Source organism: Gobius niger (genome assembly GCF_951799975.1).
Source record: "Gobius niger genome assembly, chromosome: 6".
Taxonomy (NCBI): Eukaryota; Metazoa; Chordata; class Actinopteri; order Gobiiformes; family Gobiidae; genus Gobius; species Gobius niger.
In genome coordinates, this window is record NC_136857.1 from 26,305,122 (window position 1) to 26,325,151 (window position 20,030).

A 20,030-nucleotide genomic window follows, 5' to 3' on the forward strand; every position below is an offset into this window, starting at 1 on the left:
TATATATATATATATATATTTATATGTATATTCATATATATATATTTTTTATTATTTTTTAATCCATCCATCCATCCATTTTCTTCCGCTTTATGCCCAAACTTCCTGGTCCACACACACCTCCTCCAGCTGTTCTGGGGGGACCCCGACGCGACACCAGGCCAGCTCGGAGACATAGTCCCACCACCGTGTCCTGGGTCTTCCACGAGGCCTTGTCCCACTAGGACATGCCTAAAACAGGCGACCAGGAGGCATCCGGAACAGATGCCCTAGCCACCTCAGCTGGCTCCTTTCGACGTGAAGGAGCAGCGACTCTACTCCGAGCTCCTCCCGGGTAACTGAGCTCCTCACCCGATCTCGGAGGGTGCGCCCAGCCACCCTGCGAAGGAAACTCATTTCGGCCGCTTGTATTCGCGATCTTGTCCTTTCGGTCATGACCCAAATCTCATGACCATAGGTAAGAGTGGGAACGTAGATCGATCGGTAAATCGAGAGCTTTGCCCCGACTCAGCTCCCTCTTCACCACGACAGACCGATACAGCGACCGCATCACTGCTGACACCGCACCGATTCGTCTGTCGATCTCACTATTTTTAAATTATATTTATTATCATTATTTTTGCAGGATTTCACACCCTGGCAAGAATAAATGTGAATGAATAACTTGCTTGTTTCTGGGTTCCAGAATGTGATCAACTGAAGGCAATGGGACTGATGGGGACTTCTGGGTAAAATTGACTGGAAAAAAAGACCCGACTCTTTTCACAATTGAGATCCGGTTCGAACTGTTCTCATCATCAATCATCCCATCTCTCCACACAAATCAAAGTAACCAGCATAAAACAGAATGCCAGTGACCAAGCTCCAAAACGACGCGAAACATATATGCTCAGTTTTATGAAAAAATAAAATAAAATCTTAAAAAATGGGAATGTAGAGCTGCAGGGCCATGCTTTCTCTAGGAGTGACTATTATCAAGTTGGCATCAATCAAAACATGTCGAGAGATGAGAGAGAAGTTAGCTCTTTTGCATGGCATTCTCCTACCAATCCAGAAATGTAAGCTCAGAAGGCCCATATATTGTGGCCAAATTAGTCCAGTGCTCAGGTGTCTGCACTGGCTTCCTGTTGCACAGAGGATATACTTTAAAACTGCTTGTCTAAAATTCTCTTTACGAGCAACAAAAGTACATCTCTGACATGTTAGAGCCGTATGCATCTCGCGTGGTCTCTGTTAGTCAGGACTAACGCTGCCTTCATGGGCTCACATAATTATAGAAAATACCACTTGCCGAGTAAAAAAATTGCACATGAACGCCACCTCATGTCGCATTTTCCACTGGGAAACTGTTTTTGTTTGTTTGTTTGAGTACTTTATTGTTCCCGTAGGGAAATTTGTCCTCTGCATTCAACCCATCCTTTGATGCCACTGGGGCAACCCGTAAGGAGCACTGGGAACTGGGAGATCATTTTGATGCCTGAGTTCCCCAGATGAGATAACCTTTGACCTCTCAACACAACAGAGAGTAGCGATGTGTTTTTATGCCTTTTACATGATTGTTTTGAAGCCGACATTATGCATTTTAGCTTCTCAATTTGAATATACTCTCTTTTTCCACTTATTGTCATGTAAAAAGCAGATACAAAGATGAAGTGGTTCAGCGGCTTCTCACGACTTTCTCATGTGAATTCATTTGTTTATAGTGTATTGATGTTTCACTTTAGTACAACTTTACAGTCTATGACTACAACACAAAAGCACTTGAACACAATGCACTTGTAGTTTCCACTTCACAACTGGAAAGGATCATCTTTACCAGAGCACATGAAGGCAGCCTAAACACTAAAAGGCTGTGTTCCAGTTTTGTATAAGGCTATAGAGTCTGGAATAGTGTACCTGCAGCTGGGAGACAGGCCTTGTGGGGAAGCTGGCCACGAGAGGTCGAAATGGGCAGGCAGACTTGATAAAAAGTATAGCTCTTACCAGGCAAAATGTATTTTTCAAACAAAAGGAATGTCTTACTGATAAACATCACATGCACAATCTACAAAATGATGTCACAAATTGGTTGTTGTCGGCTGATGGATATTGCAAATGAAACAAAGTGTCCAAAATAAATAATGGTACAAACCCACATTGTCAGAGGTCTTAACACCGACAATGTTTGAATCCAGGCTTTTTCTAGCAGGGCATACAACAATTGAAACATGCCTTTCAGTAAAATGATCTCGCCTAATATTCAACAAACACTTTTCTGGTGGTCCCCTAACATAGCTCTCTAACAACAAATATTAACCTCCATGTAGTTTGACAATAAGCACTTAAGACTTATGATAGGCCAGATCTCAAGAACAGATGTCAATGTTATCTGATCACTACAGTACGGGAATAAAACATGACCTGGTTTCTTATCTCCACAATAAAAAAACAACAGATCACATCGTACTGTGAACCTGACTATAATTGCTCCTTTGCTGAAAGGGGGTAAAGGGGCTTTTACCATTGTTGCTGGTGTATTCTTAGCTTTTGTAAACCTGGAAATGGTGATGATGCCAAAAACAGCAAACCAAGTGCATGCTGGGTGATATATACATTACTTCTACTCAACTTTGACAAATTTGATCCATGAACTCGAACTGATTGTTATTAACCTATATTGTGTCTCACATGGGGAACAGCAGGTGACCACTGAATGTGCTGTGGTGATTTTCATAATCCTAGATATTACTGTTGTGAGCAATAGAGTTGGTTAGAGTTGTATTATTCAGGATTTGATAAGCAGGAACAGCAATTGAATTTTTTACAGTTAATCTTATCTAAAGTCTTGTGGACGTGAGATAACGCAGCCAAAACAACAAATCAATACATTTCAATGTTTAAAAATAATGAGTGATGTATTGATCCAGTCTGTATATAAGAGAGGCTGTATCTCTGGGGCTCATAGTCGTGGTCACAATGGAGAGCGTGAGTGTGTTGTGTCTGTTGCTGCTGCTCTGCTCTCAGTCGGGAGCTGAACTTCAGGACAATGAGATCATTGAACAAAGGAAAGTCAGTCCTGAGAGTGTGAATGTGCCGGAGCCTCAGCCCTGTCCCTCAGACCTCCACGCTGTGCTCCGAGACATGACCGCCAAACTGGCTGTGCACCAAACCAAGCTGGAGACGCTCAACCAACTTCAAGTCAAGATGGAGCAGCTGCAGACGCTCAACCAAGGTGAGAATTCATCTTTTGCTGCATCTCTCCTCTGCTCTAACTGGACTGCTCTCTCTGTCAGAACAAAACGCAAAACTGATGAAAAATGAAGTTAGGATTGAACAGCTACAGACGCTCAACCAAGGTGAGGTTTGTCATTCTTTAAGTAAATGTATTTGATGATTAAATGTGCTAATCCCTGAAAAGGCAAAGTATGTCTGACTCACATGGTCTTCTTTCTGTCAGAACAAGCAGCCAAACTAAAGGAGCTCAAAACAGAAGTGGAAGCACATCAACAAGGTCAATTGTTGGTTATTCGTAACCATTTTTGTGTTGAAACATTAAAGTATTCAGACTCGGTATCTGACTGCTACAGAACAAACAGCCAAACTGAAGGAGCTCGAGAAGCAGACCAGTCAAGTGGATACGCTAAACCTACAACAACAAGGTGATCACTCACTCTAAACAGGGAATATTACAAGTTAATCCAAAATGAGTTGGCACATCTGGATGGAAATCATTTTTAATATTAGGGAGCTCTGGGCATGGTTTGTGATGCCCTGTGCTTTGGAAATCACTGTTCAAATTAAAGACAAAAAAAGTATTTCGTCTATCGTCTGTTTCAGCACATACAGCAAAACTGAGAGAAGTGGACACAATGAAGCGGCAACTACAAGGTAAATGCATCAGGTTTTTTTTTCAAGAATGAAAAAAAAAAAAACAGACCGTACAATGTATTTAATGTATCTGTCCTTGTAGTACAAGCCGCTGAACTGATGAGCGTAAAGACATGGGCAAATGTGACAGAAAACCATGTGACATCCCTGACGAGAGACAGAGCAGGTGAGACTTTTTACTGATGCTGCTTTGAACCGGATTCATTTGTACAGCCTTAAGAGCCTATCCTACGATCATGGAGATGAGGCGAGTCTCCAAGTAGTCTTGTCAAAACGAACAAGTTCAATTTCAGGGGAGACCACATGGACTCTTGAAAAAACTCAAAGAGACTCCATACGACTGTGTGAGATCTCCTTGGTATCCGGCAGGTCTCTGAGACATTGAAGGGACATCACAGAAACGTCTCACAGGTTGAGGAAGATAAATACTGTTTGCAACATAGACCTCTCGGAGATTGCTCAGAGACCATGCAGAGACTCTTCTGAAATCGAACGTGTTTGTTTTCATCGAGACTAGCTGGAGACTCGCCTTATTGCCAGAGGACATCTCGGAGAAATCTCTGTGACTAGCGGTGACTTTAGTCTCCAGTTTTTCTCCAACTAGTCTCCAGGCCGGAGAGATGGGCACTTTGTATGGAGACAGTCAGTCCGAGTTGTGGAGATGATGTGTAGACTGCTGTGACTGGCAGGCTCCAGTGAGATAAGCCCTTTACATGCTGAATACAGTATCAAAATACTAGGGATCTCAAGGTTCTCTCCCAAACTGGTGCGAGATTCCTTGTTACCACATGTAACCGGGTGGACATCTAACCTGAGCACAAATAGAGATTTCATTGAACTTTTATAAAATGGACCAGCTTCCAAGCCGTTTTTTTAGCTTGGAAACTGCTGGTTACATCGTCCGAGCTCTCAATGCTCGTGTGGGAGGTAAGAGTGGCCAATGTTAGCCGTTAGCTTTAGCACAACCTTTCAAAACATAAACTCGCAGCATTCTTGTCATAGCTGCGGTAACTCGGCGTAGAGTCCGTCTTTAGCTCCATCGTTCACTGACAGCCTGGGATTGCCTTGTCCCACTAGCAGGTAACTTTTATTGAAGCCAAATGGATATTTACCTTATTTAAATGGGTCTAAAATATAACTTTTTGTGCAGCCCTTCGTATCAGCGCTGACAGCTGCTTTCTTGTCCTAACTCGTTGCTATGGAGCAAGTACAAATGAATAGTAATATTCTTAACTTATAGAAAAATAAAGAAACTTTTGGTAATATGAACATTGCCATTCTATATATCATAACGAACCTGTTTACCTTGTACTTTGTCAGCATAAGTTAAATCTCCAGGTGAAACTCCAGGGGTGGTGCTGTGTCATTTAAAGCTAAAGTAAACTTGAAGTTAACCCTCGCCTTGCCACATATATATAACCGGTGTAGGGTTTGTGCCTTGTGGGGCACCGTATTACGTCACGCCCCTTCGCTTCCGCATTCCTATGCAGCCCGGTGTTAGCATTTAAGCGGCAAAAATTGTACAAAATTGTATTTCTAGATTTCCTGTAACAAAACTTCACCATAGAAAAGCTAGCCAATGGCCTAGTTGTGTCCTTGGGCAAGAAATTGTGTACATTGGTGTATGAATGAGAGTGTGAATGGGTGACTGGTTCCTTCCTGTAAAGTGCTTTGGGCCCATGAAGGTAGAAAAGCGCTATAGGTAGAGTCCATTTACCATTTTTGTAGCCTGGCCTTAGCCATCCATAAACTCCGGTCAATTATCATTTCCCTACATGTAGGTCTGGGCTTGATCTCAGTGGCTGTGATACACCGATTGACTTTCTACCTACCATTCAGCGAGCGGGGGAGGCGGGTGTTGTCGGTGACATCAAGCATTTGCGCCGCATTTGCTGGTTGTAGTTGGGCAATGGCGGCGGATATGAAAGAAATGGAAGCTCTTCAATCCGTCCTGGCTCGGCTCCCAAATATCCAGAAATTAAAATTTAAGCCTTGGAATGTGCAAGGAATGCCCCCAAGAGTTATGAAGCTGCTTCACTCACTCGGGGGCATTACATACGTTGCGACCAAACGCAAGCGAAAATCAGATCCAATCGTTTCAAAACAGTTCACCCCTCGCACCTGATAACGGAGCTCAATTGAGAAAGTTGCTACCATTTTTGCAACTTTTTATGCAAATTAAGGGCATGGCATCTTTGATTGCCATCCCTGTGGCCTCTGTGATGCTCCAGGGTCACTTGTTTTTTTAGGGTTTCTGGTAGGTTTCCTGGATGGAATATGCAAAACCGAAATGACAGTTCAGTCGGTAGTGAAAACCTAACAGAGACCTAAAATACAATTGACACAGGAGCGTCCTAGAAGCCAACGGGATGGAAAGTAAAGGCGCTATGTGAACCACCCTTACAGCTGCTCGGTCACGCTAATATTACTGTACTGTTGCCAAGTTTCTATTGTTTCATGTTTGCATTCCATATTTTTGGACTAATTTTAAGTCTGTAAATGGCCTTTTCTGTTTCCACAGTGGGACAAGTGGCTTTCTCAGCTTCTTTGTCATCAGGCCACGTATTTATCGGACCATTCAACGCTGACACTCCACTGGTCTTCAGACATGTCATTTCCAATCTTGGAAATGCCTACAGCCCTAACACAGGTGAATAAATGGACTGGATATATAATATGCAACTGTACAAACTTTTATTAATGTATTGTTCAATGTATTGTTGATTGGACAGGATTTTTCATTGCTCCAGTGAAAGGAGCATACCACTTTGAGTTCTACATTGGTACATGGAAAGACGGTTTTCATGAGTCAATGGTTGGGCTGGTGAAGAACGGAGAGCGCGTTGTTTATGGGCAAGCACGTAGTCTAAATGGACATTCGAATGCAGCCAATGGAGCTACTCTGGTCTTGGAGGTTGGAGATGTTGTCTTCCTGCAGTTGCATCCCAACTGTAACATCTACGACAATGACTGGCACCTCACCTCGTTCAATGGTCACCTGCTGTTCCCCATGTGAGACACTGCTAAGTCAGCGCAGAAGGTTGTATCAGTGAGAGACACCATACCCATCTCACATCCTCTTCACTCCTCAGGGACTGAAGAGCGGGCCCCGATTTAGTATTTTATTTGATATTGTTTTATTAACTATTGTCTTTTTGCATCGATGGATTGATCAAAACATAATTTTGATTCTCTGCCCTTATATCGTGGAGTTGACAATCTACTTGCATCTAGCTCCTTTAAGCGCAAATTCAACCTGGAAGACCTACGCGTGCTCTGATTGATGTAATTAGTGTCCACTTACATTTACCCAGCGTCTTGCCAAATTAAAGGCCATTATCCTCATTCGTCTCCTCCTCAATGCCCTCCGCCATCTTCTCCGCCTCACAAGCCTCCGGTTTTTAATTCTTATTATAAAAATTTGAATTACAGTCAGCAGAAAGATGCCCAATTCCAAACAAGTCATTTTTACGCAGTTAGTAGCTAGTTTTACAGGTCTTCTGTGGCGCGAAAATCAAGGCACGTTCTGAATTATCTATGCAGATATGTAGTTAATTGATTTTTTTAATTTTATTTAAGAAAAATCAATTCATTATTAATACGTAATAAAGAGTACAGTATAAATTATATAAGCCACTCCAGTAAACAAGACAAATACTTTTTTTTTTTTTTTTTAAAGATAAAACAATGTAGATTATCAGTCATTCAGGTGGCTACATTCATGTAAAATATTGTACATTATTTAAAAAAAACATTACGAGACAAACCAATACCATCTGTGTGCGCTGGTACGTCACCGATAGATAGTCACATGATCTCTGGGCTGTGCAGCGTGTCCGAATCGCCAACAGAATGAGTGCACTATATAGTCTAGGGACTAGGGTGGACATTCGGACACAACAGTCGACTCTGCGGGGTCTTAAAAAGTCTAAAATTCAACAATCCAAATTTAAGGCCTTAAAAGGTAAAAAATGTGGCCTATTTGGTCTTAAATCCATGGTAAATTGTTTTTAAAAATGAACATGTGTTTGACTCAGACGCGTAGCTGTGAGTAGGGTATACCGCTCATTTACATGGTCCGAGAACGCAAAGCGACACCTCCTTTTTTCACACTGACGTACTGGCCACTGCACGCCACACACAGCGCGTAAACTCACCGATAGTTGAACGAAGTGGAAGGACGCTCTCCTCAGAGCTTCATCCACCCAAAAAACGACTGAAGTCAGCAGTGTGGGACCTCTTTAGGCATCCAAAAAATGTAGTAGAAGGTGCCGATACGTCCTCCAACAAGAGACAACATGTTGGAGATAATCCTTCACTGTAAATGTCCAAGTGAAGGTAATGAACTGCATAATTCCAAATAGCAACCCCAAAGGTTGTCCAATAATGTCCAGAAATAGCCTCGACTGGCTCAGGATGCAAAGAAAAACGCGCTCCCCTCTGCTTCAGCGACAGAAATGGAAGTGAAAGCGCAAACACGTTTCCTCAGTCTTTTCATGGCAAGGCAAGGCAACTTTATTTATACCTCGCATTTCGTAAACAAGGCAACTCAATGTGCCTTACAAAAGAAGATATGCGAATTTACAATCAGGTTAAGTTAAGGCAAAAGCACATAGATAAAAACATCAAGACATGGGAAATCAATGCATCTAACAAAGAATTAAGCAGGACAGCATAGGTTCTGTTAACATAAAACCTAGACTACGTTGTGGCCTAATAATAGTATAATAAAAAATAATTATGATCATCATAAAGAAGTAAAGTTTAAATTATTTTCAAAGTATTTATTTGAATGCAAAAGAGTCTTAAAGCCTTTTCATTTTTAGAAAAGGAGAATGTTTGCTAGTACAAGTATTAAAAGGCATTTTCTAAATGGATCGAAACATTTGCAAATGGTTTGATTGATTGGATTGGATTGATTGATTGGTTGGATTGATCCCACAGTATCCAAACGGCTACTAAGTATCGATATTGGGCAAAAAGTATCGATACTAATTTGCATATGTAAAAAGCAGGCGTGGCAGCCATTTGAAACATAAAAGGACGATCTACATCGTTCTTCTGAGCCAAAACAGTCCACAGCAGCAGTATTGAACTAAGCCAGCCATATCATTCTGGTTTAGATTCTGTTCGTCATTAAAGTATTCCTTTTAAACTTTGTTTATGTATTTAATTTCATATTGACATTGTTTAATTAACCAGTAAAAGTAAAATAATTTAAATTTTCCTATGAATTCTATAAATGTATAAATGTTTAGAAATGTATACTGACTGAAATACATTCACCCATATAAAATGACCAGCATCGGTATCCCTAGTCGATAGTTGGTGAACTGGTGACTATCACAGTTTTCATAAATTGATTTTCATGAGCTGATTGTAGTGATGTGACGTTCAGAAGAGCCGCTCGGTCATGAACGTCACATCACTACAATCATCTCATCCCTCCACACAAATCAGAGAAACCAGCATAAAACGGACAAGTGACAAAGCAAAAAAAGATAATCAACTGTTAAATGTTAAAAACGGGACTCCACGTCCGCTTAAAATCTCTCTGCTTGAAAGGGTATGAAGACCAAAGTGACATACCAGAAGAAACTGAAGGAACTGATGATGAAGTGTTTGAAATAAGAGGCGAAATGTCTTTGGAAAACACTTGTATGAGAGCCAAATGTGTTTATAATTTATTGCAAGCAGCTTGATGATATGCCAGTTACAAACTTCACCCAAAGAGCTCAACAAACTTTTGTCAAGTAAGATTTAAAGGGGCATTATGCAACTTTTTATGTGGAAAAAAGAAGTTGATATTTGTGCGTATTTGACCTTGTAATGATGTATGAGGGGTTAGCATGGCACCTTTATTTTTCATCACAGTTTTCTCTACCGTTGCTATTGCTTCAGAATCAATAGTACGTTTTCTGGTGAGAGGGTCCGTCAACAGTGAAAACCTACTGAACAGTGGATCCTGGAGATTCCTAGAAACCACTGTGATGGAAAGTAAAGGCACCAGCCTAACCACTCAGACAGCCGCTGGGTCACTGCAAGGTCAAATACGCAAAAATATCAACTTTTTATTCCACCTAGAAAGTTGCATAATGCCTCTTTAAACTAAAGCCAAAAACACTAGACACACTGGTGAACAAAAAATATGAACGTTAAAGGAACAGGCCACCGTTTTTTACATACTGAGATATGTTCTTACCTTAGCTTAGTGGAGTTGATGCGTAACTGTCTGGTCTTTGTGCATGCACTTCGACGTCCGCGCAATAAAGTTGAAGTGCTCCAAAGGTATTATTACGCCTTACAATATAGTTACCCTTTTTATCCGCTTAAAAAATCGACATGTTTATTTTTGTGTAACTATACTTGGATCATGTAACTTTTCTTGTAACTGTATTTAAATAGGGAAAACGTGGAAGAGCTTGGTAGCTTCTAACTTCACCCCCGTTTGGGCTATAGGAATACGCTGGGAGAGGCTAAATGCTAACGTCTTTGGTCTATTTGCGTGACTGAGTGCACGTACAATGACCAGACAAGTACACATCAACTCGTCTAAGCTCAGATAAGAACATATCTCAGTATGTACAGTAAAAACGGTGGCTTTGAAATGAAGTCCTGTTGTCCATGCAGGGGAAAAAATACATACCTTTTATTATTTATTTTTCTCTTCTGGCGGCCCATAATTGCAACAACCCATAAACACCCATCATGTGCTATGAAAGTGTTTTATACAATCTCTGGGTACCTCACGATTCGATACGATAAATGGCTCACGATAACGATAACCTCACGATACGCTGATACTCCAGTAACTTATATATTGATCAAAATAATGGGTCTATAGATCTGTCTGTTATATTCAATGAATCCTTTTGCCCAGAAGGGAATAAATAATCCACTAACTAATCTCATTCATAATTATAAAAAATATTATTAAAACTCATAAATTTGTGTGCTTAAAATTGTAGTGCTGCCCTCTACTGTTCTGACTGAATTCTTGATCAACCTGTATTGACGGAAAGTAGTGGAGCACTGCGACCTCATTAATATGCATGACTTTGGTCATTTATGTGCATGTCGTCATCAAAAGTATTGATATCGGAATAAAAAGTATGGGTATTACATCGTCGCAAAAAAATATCACGACATATATTGCATGATCAGTATATTGTCACACCCATATAATACTTTGTTAAATTGACCAGTTATACAAGATAAGTTGCTTTATTTCTTGATAACCAGGATTTTCAGAATAAAGAGATAAGTTTAAGAAATACAAAGGTGAACACATCAACAAAAACACTTGGGGGTAGATTAGGGTAAATAAGTTCATCACAGTCTCACATTGGGAACAGGAGATGACCGCTGAATGTGCTGTGGTGTCTCTGGTTATTATAGATCACAGTGTTGGCCCGCAGACGCACAAACACAACATCTCCAGCCTCCAGGAGCAGAGTGACTCCGTTGGCCGATTTGGCAAATCCACTTGTCTGCTCTTCCCACGCAGTAACTACGTGATCTCCATTCTTTCCAAGTCGACCACCAAACTGTGGGATTGTCCTTTTGCGCCGACGTACAATTCAAAGTGGTAGGCTCCTCTCACGGGCGCAATGAAAAATCCTGTGAAAGAACATAGCATACACAGATTGCAGATAAACACAAGAGCAGTTGTTTTAAAACTCACACCAAGTGAAACCTCATAACATTTTTCACCTTCTAAGAACCATCAGGTCCAGATCCTGATCAGGTCAGGAGTGAACCGGGTATTAAAAGAGTCTAAATAATATCTCACAGTTAGAGAACCACTGCAGTAGAGGATCCTTTATCCTGATTTATCCCGGATATGCCTCTTACCATGTTTGGGAAGGTGACACCCAAGCAGAAGCACCCTCCAAGCCCTCTTGTTGTCGCTTACAATTTGTAATGACTCTAATCACATACAGCATTTAGGAAAGTTTTTGAAAGGTAGTTATGATTTAAGTTATGCTGCTAGAGATTGAAAGATTGAAAGTTCAAAACATTTCAACGGGACATTTACTTCATAGTTTCCCGAAGAGTCATCCAACTCTCTTCTTCAGGGGTCAAAGCTGTTCATTTCCATCAGATGCTAGATTGGGTGGTGACATCCTTCAGCCCAACATGTGTAATATAATAGTGACGACCTTGGTATCAAGCATAGTATCGAAAAAGAAAGTTGGGGTACTACTGGTACTGACAAAATAAAAGTATCGAAAAAACAGTGTTGATGCCTGTTAGATTAAATAAAGGATACAAACTTCTAGGAATTAATCTACATTATTGTTCTGTTCTCTGGTTCTAGATGACAAATGTTTAAGTATAGGTGTCGGTATCGTGAACTGAGGAAGACTTAGCTTCTAACCCCATTCTGAAAGACGTGTGTGTTCCTTTACCTGTCTTTGGGTTGTAGGCATTTCCAATGTTTGACATGATATTTTTGAAGACCAGAAGATTGTCACTATTAAATGGTCCAAGAGTGACCTCTGCTGCTGACAAAGAGGCCGAGAGAGCAACTTGTCCAACTGAAAGAGGAAGGAAATGTTTTTGAAGCCCGGAAAATATTAAATGTAAGACTACTGTATATAAATGGTGATAGATAATTTTTGTACTAAAGCAAATAGAACAAGACTGGCTTTGTTTAAACAATTCAGTGTCATTTTGGGTATGTTTTTATAGTTAATATTTCTGAACTGAATGTTGATCTTGAAGGATGAAAAGAAAAAGCAGCAACGATCGTGAGATCAGTTGCAGTTGTATCTAATGTAGCTCATACAACGCAGAAATGCTGTTTGTCTCACCTGCTCTGTCTCTCATCAGAGTCTCCACATGGTTTTCAGTCACATCGGTCCGTGACTTTAAGACATTCAGTTCTGTTGTTTGTACTAAGAAAAAAAGTAAAACAGCAATCAAACAAATCATAATCGTAATCATTAAATACAATTAATATATATCTCTTAACTTCACGGCATACAGTAGTAATGGCGTAATAATTGGTGGAAATGGCATATTGTCTCAAAGTGAAATGATAATTATAGTAATTACTCGTGGAAACAGGACACATTTGCCATTCTAATTTAGAGGTTCCCAAACTATGGTACATGGGACGTTTCAGGGGGGTGCTTTTATTGTTGATGGTAAAGCAAAATCATCATACGTCACCTTGTAGATTTTGATTCATTGTGTCCACTTCTCTCAGTTTAGCCGCTTGTTCTGACAGAAATCGATTAAACAGCACATTAAATACAGCAAGGGCACTGGCATTTTTTTCAATTAAGACACGAAGAAAGAAAGACCCATCTCACCTCGATTCTCCGTCTGCACCTGCTCCATCTTGGTTTGCAGAACAGCCAGTTTGGCGCTCATCTCTCGGAGCACAGCGTGGAGGTCTGAGGGAAAGGGCTGAGGCTCCGGCACATTCACACTCTCAGGACTGACTTTTCTTTGTTCAATGATCTCCTTGTCCTGAAGTTCAGCTCCCGACAGAGAGCAGAGCAGCAGCAACAACAACACACTCACTCTCTCCAATTGTGACCACGACTATGAGCCCCAGAGATACAGACTCACTCTTATATACAGACTTACGGAAACTCATTGCTGCCAGTGTGAGTGAAACATTTTTGACTGCGCTTTCTCGTTCGAACGTAATACCATCTCGTTCTAACGAGTTGCCAATGTCGTTTTAATGAGTTGCCAACTCGTTCTAACGAGTTGCCAATGTCGTTCTAACGTAATACCATCTCGTTCTAACGAGTTGCCAACTTTTTAAGCCCAACGCAGACGCTTGACGGTGCTGCAAAAGAGCCGCCTCCTGTGATCCAGACGCTGTGCCGCGGGATAAACACATAGGCCTACGTTTTTGACCTGCTGCAGAGGCACAGACGGGTCTCTGATGTAACAAACAGGCAGACCGCCGTACACTTTGTTTAAGGGGATGATAGAAGCAGCGGAGACAGAACCATCATCAGGGCTCAGGTGGAGCAGGTTAAACTCGCCAGCCCCCTATTAACCTGCAAAAGAGAGCCACATTTTCTCTCTCTCTCTCGCAACACGGACATACGTGTCTTATTTTATTAATGATAAATGTATGAATTACGCGTTTAAAGCACCACATGGTTTGAGGAAAAGCCTCTGAACTGAAGTGCCCTGACGCGCCGCCTGTGCCGAAATGGACGCGCGTCAGATGATGTGCTCCGGTGTGCGTTGGGCTTTTGGCAACTTGTTAAAACGACATTGGCAACTCGTTAGAACGAGATGGCATTACGTTCAAACGAGAAAGCGCAGTCAAAAAAATTTCACTCACACTGGCAGCAATGAGTTTCCGTACAGACTGGATCATTTATATGTCCTTCTGGTTGTTGTTGGGCGCTATACAAATAAAATTTGATTGATTGATTGATGTCACCTATTGTCACGCCTATTGTCACGCCTATACACGTTCTGTGTTATTCATTAGCACAGTACTTTATTACACCTGAATTTTCCATGAGATAAGATCAAGTACATGCAGTGTAGTCTGTCTATCCTACACACCCTAAGTGTTTCTGAGAGCTGAATGTAACAAGTAAATTTTTCCATTGTGAGATCAATAGAGACTAAGAACAAAACAAAACAAAAACAAAAATGTGCTGATTGAGTTCACAATTTAATGGCATTGTCTGACCTTCACATTACATTTCATGAAAAATAATGATCCAGGCGTTTACTATAATGTGCACTGAGTGATAATAATTGTTCTCTAATGCCACCAAAAGCTAACACCACAAAAGTAGTAGAGGGTAGTTGTAGGTAATTACTTGGCTACGCCCATTCAAACTTCAATGTGAGTTTTCAAAGTAGAAATCAAGTTACGAATCATAGATATAACATACAAGAGACATGCTGCGTCCAAACCAAACGCAGCCGGCGCCTCCAAAGCGTCAGGTTTACATTTAAAATACATGGAGGACGCGCCTCGAGGGGGCGTCAAGAGGTCCCGCAGCGCGTCACACGCCTCCTGTGCGGCGCGTTTTGAAGCTTTTCGCTCGTGGTAAGCTTTTGACGCACCTCCGGGGCGTCCAGCACGGCCCACGCTAGAGTTGGGAAATGTTGAACTTTATTTATCTAAACACCCAGGATTAAAAGTGGCGAGGAGAAAGCTTATTTCAGTGGCTGAATCTGCGCTGAATGTGTTTGGGCCTCGAGGATGCCTGTTGTAGCATTACCACCGGAGAAAGCTAATGCTAGGCTAAACCTCCGGTCCTCACGTGAAAACGAGAAATATGCACAAATAAAGTCAATAAAACCACCATCTATATGAAGAACAATTTAACAATGATCACACACTGAGCTGGGCTGGCTTATGTTGTAGCTTATTACTCACATCATCTACAATTAGCTCCGAGAGAAAACCATAGCTTGTTCACTCAGTTAGCTCGCATTGAGCTCCCGTTTTCTCCCATGAAAACAAGCATTATGCACTAATAACGTCAATGAATCTGTAACGACATAGAGCAGGCTTTATGACGATCATACAATGAGCTGGCCTTCAAGCATTTGTAGGTTTATTGCAAATTTTTAATCAACAACGAACTGTAGCAGGTATTTTTCAGGCAACAGCTACTTCCAAGATGGCTACGAACACACTCTGAGCTGACGCGCGTCTGACGCTCGGTGACATTTGTGACGCGCGTCTGACTTCAGTAAGAACAAGCTTCCAACTATGGGCTTTAGTCGCATCTTTGACGCCCAAAACGTGTTTGGTGTGGACGCAGCAGAACAGGTACGCATTTGGGTGTGACTGGGTTGGATCGGTCACATTTAATACTTTTGATGTGTTTTTATTTTTTTGATGTGCTGTATTATAATGATTTTTCTTTAAAAAATGCATTTCTTGAATTTATTGAAGCGTGTACTGAACCCTGAACACAGACAAAAAATTAAAAAAATCAGATATCAATTTGCATATAGCTTTTAATCTCTCACATAGACATATTTTCAAATTATAAAACATTAAATATCAAACATGAAGCCACTAAAATAATGTTTTAAGCCTATTTTTAAGCTCCATATGCATGACATGTCCACTTTAAAACACTGCGCAGTGGGGGCCATTCAGACGTGGAAGAGTGCCCCCTAAACAATAAAATCCTAAAATCAATCCTAAAATTAACTGGAAGCCAGAGCAAAGATGCAAGAATTGGAGAAATGTGATCACGTTTTTGTTGGCTCCAGTTAAAAGTTGCGCAGCTGAGTTCTGGACAGGGTGATGCCTGAATAATTTAATAATGAAGTATAAACGACAGGATAAAAGTTGAAGCTGTAATGACATTATGAAGCAGCCAGCAAAAAAAAGCTACACAAGCAAATGTTGCCAATGTAATGATCACAGTGAGTTCAGCTCAGTTTAAAAAACATCTTCTCTATGAATCATCTGAAGCAGCGGATCACTTCCATGGCATCCTTTTAATATTCATTGAATAAATAAATAAAATAAGGTTCAAAGACGATCTCTGCCCATTCATTTCAATGGACGAGAGCTGCTGTTTTCACACAAAGGGGGCGCTAACCTTCTCTGCGATAATGTCTTCTGTCCTAGTGTCTGTTTGTATAGGGGGAGACGGGTTGGTTGCTACATAATTACATAAGTGTGCACTGTGCATATACAGTTTACATGCCCTGACAGATTTTTTTTTTTTTTGAGGGGGAGGGGGGGGGGGGGCATTTTTAGACAATCTGAAGGATAACACACACAAAAAAGCTCACTCATAGTAGCCATTTGAGGTCAAACATTTAAGTTTACTCTTTTTAAATAATAATTTAAAAAGAAAATATCAAAATGACCCTGATGAAAAGTTTACAGCCCCGGTTCTTAATACAGTGCATTGTCCCCTTTAACATAAATGACATAAATGAATGAGCTTTGATTCTTTTGTGGTAGTTGCGAATGGGCCTCTTGATTTCCTCGGATGGTAAAACTGTCCATACTTTTTGGCTAAAAGCCTTCAGTTCCTGTAAATTCCTGGGCTGTCTTGCATGAACAGCACGTTCTAGATCTCCCCACAGTAGTTCAATGACATTGAGGTCAGGAGACTGTGATGGCCACTCCAGAACCTTCACTTTATTCTGCTGTAGCCAATGAGAGGTCAACATAGCCTTGTGCTTTGGATTGTTGTTATGTTGGAACGTCCAAGTGTGTCTCATGTGCAGCTTCCAGGCTGATGAGTGACACTTTTCCTCCAGTATTCTCTAAAAACATGCTGCATTCATCCTGAAATCAGTTTTGACCAAGCTCCTTGTAGCTCACACATCCGCTAAACATCAGTGATTCACTGTAAGAATGGGGTACCGTTCATCACAGGCCGTGTTGACTCCTCCAAATGTGACGTTTATGGTTGTGGCCAAAAAGTCCCATTTGCAGTTCCATCATTCCAAATTACATTGTTTCAGAAATGTTAAGGCTTGTCTCTGTGCTGTTTGGCAGATACTTTGTGGCTTTTGCAAATTAATGGCTTTCTTCTGGCGACTTGGCCGTTTTTCATCCTCCTTGTTCTGCATCTTGAAACATCCTCACAACTTTTTTCTTAGAGTACTGTATTTCAGCTGAAGCTATCTCTTGGTCTTTCTTGGTCTACATCACGGTCAATTTTACCTGTCAGTTGATGCTGAAATTTGTCGACCTGACCATGGTTTGGTTTCAACAGAATCCATAATTTTCCACTTCTTAATTAGAGTTTGAACACTGCTGAATGATACTCACAGGGCATCTTTATTCTAACCCTTTATTATACAGTTCAGCTACCTTTTCTTTCAGATCTTCTGACAATTATTTTGCTTTCCCCATGACCCAGAAACCATAAACGCCAGTGCATCACCTGATGAAAGATGCAAGGTTCTTGTTAGGAGTCCAAAAACTCACTGACCTTTTATACACACAACAATTATTTTTTGTGTTATCATTCAGAAAAATTGTCAAAATAAATACATTCTGCCAGAGTATGTAAACTTTTAAGGACAGCTAAAGCAACCCCCAATATTAAAAAAAATTGTTCTGATTTAGTGGAATGTTGTTGTTGTTGTTTTATCCACTTAGCACAAAAACCTGTCCTGATTCTGAATACTGGATGTCATTATCAGATTCTCTGTTGCAAAAATGTTTAAGATAAGTATGTTTAAGATTTTTTTTTTATATAACCTAGTGTAATCCCCTCCCTTGTGTGAAGCGCTTTCGGTGACTAAGGGTTTGAAGGGCAAACATTGTTAAGCTTCTTCTTCTCTTCTTTTGCTGGTGGAACAATCCAACTTGTCCTGAAGCCAACACCAAGGCGACTTTCCAGCTACAAATAAACAATACATTTTTCTTTGCATGCCTATAACGCGCCTGGCAAAAGTGTTTGCAGGAAAACTTACCACTTTTAGGAACTGGTCTCTAATAGCAGGGTCAGACAGGTCAGCAGTTGTTTGGAGTCTTATCTTTGTCTGGACACTTGGTTTTAGAGCTGGGAAAGACAAGATGGTGTATCAAATATAAAGAAAAATCATGAAAATGGCAAAAGTATACTTAAGTTTCAGTTAATATTCATTCAAGAATAATTGTTTAGTCGTTGCTCCTTCTCCATCTCCTCAACCTATTGTACATGATGCAGACCTCCTCCTTCACATCACCCCGAAATAAAATTGACATGACAGGAAATTTCGGCAACTCTGAGCAACAGTCATCAGCCACCCCAGCTTATCCATCTCCTCCTCAACCTCACCAATGTCTACTGTATGCCCAGAGTGAGACATTTTCCTTGACCTTAGCACCAACACCAATGTTTTAGAACATTATGGCAGCCAAATTTTGTGACACCAAAAGCAATGACCCCAAATACAATGAATATCATTTTTGCAGAACATTCCATCTTTTCGTTGCTTAAATGTTTGTGTTGCCTATTGCACAAAATCCAACTTTAAGCCCTTTCAGCGAACACCAAAAGACATCTGTACATTTACTTTGGTTACCGTTATAGCAGATGAAGTGGCCCTTAAGATTACAGGGGATATCCCTCCAAGAGTTGTCTGCTTCCTGCTTAGCACAATTTTCGCCAGGCTCCCAATTGTTTGGTTCCCCTGATGACCAGTTACTGTAAGTACTGGGGCTGCCATCCGACCACCTCCACGGGGTGCGGTACAGGCCGATCCACGCAGAGGAGGTTGTGGTTGGAAGGAGGTCGGTCACAGCTTGGTTTTCAGCAGAGGTCTCGATCGTGGCCAGGTCGTGATAGTGCTGTCTGCAATAGGCCTGGGAGCTGGTCCAGGTCATTGCAGTGTTGATCAGAATGTAGTCTTTTGTGCCTGATGGTTGAACTGAATGAACAAAGGTTGAATGGTCAAACTCTTCAATCTGACATTTTTTTCAGCTAGAAATAAATAAATAAATAAATAGTTGATAAAACAGTTCCACATACTCCCTCTCCACTCCGAAGGGCTCCTCCGCTGGCCCACCACTACACAGGTGCCTGACTGTATATTTCCTGCTCCGGCAGTCACCAACAACAAACAAATTTCAAAGTAAACACCTATGGGGTGTTGGGTAATTGGGAGATTTGTGACGTTTCCCCCGTGGGCCACAGTGCTTTTGGGCAGTCAGAATAAGACAAAAAAATAATAACAGACTCACATTTCTGGTATTCCAGGACTAAAGGGTTTAACTGGGCTGCAGCGGGAGGCTGGGTGATGAAGTAACACAAGCATCTATCTAATAATGACTGATCAAAATCAAAAATAACTTTTGCAACAAACTTTTCATTCATGATGGCAGGGAGATACAATTTTTATTTTATTTATTTGACCTTTATCTATCAAGGATTTCACGATGAACTCAGAGGTTTGTTTAAGAGGGTGAGTAAAGAAGGGAAGGGTTGGTGAAAGACATTATCCAATCTAGATAATGTGGACAAATACTTTACTGCATACAGTTGTGCCAATAAGTTTTTGCCATTTCTCAAAGAATATGAATGAAAACACATGCACACACAAAAATCACTCATGGTCAGTGTTGTTATGAAGCGATTTATTGTGGGAAAATAAATGCATGAACTCACTTTCAAATCACCATGACAAAATAAAATACCAAAATGACCCTGTTGAAAAGTTTACACACCCCAGTTCCTAGTACGGTGTATTGC